The sequence below is a fragment of the Halyomorpha halys genome, unplaced genomic scaffold (genome assembly GCF_000696795.3).
Source record: "Halyomorpha halys isolate HHAL.00 unplaced genomic scaffold, Hhal_1.1 Scaffold1016.1, whole genome shotgun sequence".
Lineage (NCBI taxonomy): Eukaryota > Metazoa > Arthropoda > Insecta > Hemiptera > Pentatomidae > Halyomorpha > Halyomorpha halys.
The window spans coordinates 27,539-30,830 of record NW_027116498.1 but is presented as its reverse complement, the minus strand read 5'-3'; positions in this window follow the sequence as shown (position 1 = coordinate 30,830).

Sequence of the window (3,292 nt, the reverse complement as noted above, 5' to 3'; positions counted from 1 at the left end):
TTCCTCAGTGTACTGACGGATACTATTGACGATCTTCACCGGTGTTGCAACCAAGCAAGAAGACGTTACCAGCCAGCGAGGCGTCTACCGGAGTTTTATGTGCTTCAAGAAGAGTTCAAGAGAACTAGAAGGAACCCCCGACAAGCCATTAAAGAAAGCAAACGACGGTGCTGGAGAGAACTCTGTGATGAGGTGGATGCATACCTTGCAAAATAGCACTCAAGAAACTATGGAAAGGCAAGATACAGGTCCCCACGAGACCAAATGTTGTAGACAGTATTGTCAGAACACTATTCCCTGAACAAGTGAATACTACTGAATGTATAGACAATACCTATACAACGGATTTTCCACAAATCACGCAGGAAGAGTTAGAGGACATCGCCTCAGACCTACAACATGGCAAGGCACCAGGATTGGACGGAATTCCTAATTTAGCTCTGAAGGTGGCTCTCAGGAAACGGCCGGATCTTTTTATCGATATCTTCAATTCGTACATTCGTGAAGGCTCCATTCCGAAACCTTGGAAGAGACAGCGCCTCGTACTTATTCTAAAGAGTAAGGGAAGACTGGAAGACCCGTCAACCTATCGTCCAATTTGCTTATTGGATACTATGGGTAATGCATTCGAGAAAATCATTTTCCTCAGGCTACAAGAGTTCACGGAGGGAATTAATGGCCTCTCGCGGGCTCAATTCGGATTTCGTAAAAAGAGATCCACGATAGATGCTGTTAGATTGGTAGTCGAGATGGCCTGCACAGCAATTGCAGGAGCAAGGTGGAGGAGAGGTGCTAAGTGTTATGCAGCAATCATCACTCTAGACGTTAAGAATGCCTTTAACAAAGCTAGATCATGCCCTACGGACTATGGCGGTACCAGGCTATCTTATGAGAGTTATTACAGACTCCTTCAAAGATAGAGTTCTGTTTCACTATTCAGACATTGGCCAAAGAAGATATGAGGTGACTGGTGGTGTCCCACAGGGCTCGGTATTAGGGCCTCTTCTGTGGAACGTCATGTACGACCCCATCTTCAAATTGATATTGCTGGAGGGAGCCACAGTTGTGGGATTCGCAGATGACGTTGCAGTTGTAGTGGTGGCGAAGTACTAGGAAGAAGTTACCTTCATCGCTAACCAGGCTGTTGCTACAGTTCGAGGTTAGCAGTCTCGGTAGGCCTACAACTTGCAGATCACAAGTTAGCCGAAGGCTTCTGGCTACTGTTGTCCCCTCCATTATTTTATATGCAGCGCCGATTTGGAAAGAAGCGATAGTTACCATATCATACAGGATACACATGGTTTCAGTTTACCGCAGAGTTTGTTTAAGGACAGTTAGCGCTTTTTGAACTGTTTCTTACGAAGCGGTGTGCGTGATAGCTCGAATGCTACCTGTGGAACTCCTTGTTGAAGAAAGAAGCAGGCACTATGGACGATGGTTACACGTTTCCAGAGAAGAAGAGCGAAAATTAACCATCGACCAGTGGCAGCAGCGTTGGGAGGCTGCAGTTTCCGAGAGGTGGACTCGCAGGTTAATACCCGATGTTGGCAAGTGGCACGGTCGCCAGCATGTTGGACTCTTACATAACCCAATTGTTGACCGGACATGGATGCTTTAGAGCCTAACAGTACCGCTTCAAACTGGACAACAACGCAGAATGCCCTGGATGTGTCAAACTGTCAAAGAAACCGCGAAGAACGAGTTTTTCACTTGCATTCGCTTTGCAGCACAAAGAAGTGAATTGGAGAGAGTGTGTGGAGAACGCATCACACGACAAAAACGTGGTGAACTATATGCTACTCTCAGACCAGCATTGGAGTGCAGTGAAGAGTTTCACCACAGTCGTCCTCAAGAGGTTGAAAGAGAAAGAGAGGGCTAGAAGACGATAATAATATGGAAACCTAAAAACCATGCAAAGAAAGCGAGGCGGCTCTCAGCCATTTCCCTCCATGAAGTAATGCCTAGCGGTGGTCTCACGGAGAGAAATGAACACAGTACAAGAGCCCAGACAATAAAGACAATAAATGATAGTTATATAAATAATCTAGTTAATTAAAAAAAAATACTCCCTCTCAACACACAAATTCCGGGAACTGCTGTCAAGATTGACACAAGGCACTATTGTTTCACAGATCAAACGAATGGTACCGACTGATGTGATACTTTTTCGAAATCTGGAAGACACTTCACAAAGCAATGCTCTTAGTACAAGAGCCCAAGAGGAGAAAAAAATCAATTATCTCACCCTAATTTTGGAATACTTTGATGAAATCTATGTATAATTAATAGTCAAAATTGATGAGTCTGCCAAGTATAGGTAGGGGGAATAAAAAAATAGCGGCTGTTTGAAAGCAATAAAAAAATTTAATTTTTCATTCGGAGCTCTATATCTTGAAAAATAAGAATAACAACAAGAGAATACCTAAGAGAACGTCATTAATGATGAGCAAATTTCCTAAAATATGAGCTCTAAAAGAGTTATTTACGTTAAATAGTTCTCGAGATATTGCTTTTCACATAGCATCATTTCATAAAAATGTTCTATGGGACGTACCGAAAGATCGGTAGTTAGTGAATTTATTTTGAAAAATCTATATCTCAAAAACCATTCGACGTACAGATGTCTATTAGCACTCAAATTAAAGGTAGTTTAATGAGCTATAAAGTAGTTTATGATGTTTTGATTTGCCAAATTTATATTCATATGTAAATATTATAAAAACTACCCCTACGAAGACAAGTCACTTAAACTACTTTATAGTAAGTTAAATTTCCTTTATTGTGAGTGTTGGCAGACATATGTGCGTCTTATGGATCAAATTAACAATTTGTGAGTTTATTTTGTCAAATATCATAAAAACTACTAGTCCTACAAAGATAAACATTATTAACTCTTTTATAGTAAATTTAACTAGCTTTAATTTGAGCGCTGGCAGACATCTGTACGTTCAATGGTTTCTGAAATGAAGTTTCTCATAAATTAAACTTATTGTTCGAACAACTATAAATAAATTTATTTTAGCAAATATCATGAAAACTGCTATTCCTACGAAGGTAAATGACATAAACTACTTTATAGTACATTAAACTAGCTTTAATTTGAATGCTAATAGACATCTATACGCCACATAGGTGTTCCTCAGGGTTCCTCACTTTCACCAACCCTTTTCTCCATTTATATCAATGATCTTCCTGATTCCATTCACCACGCACAGTACCACCTATACGCAGACGATATCCAAATCTATCTGTCCTTCCATCCCTCCGAAATGCTTGAGGCCATCCAAAAGAT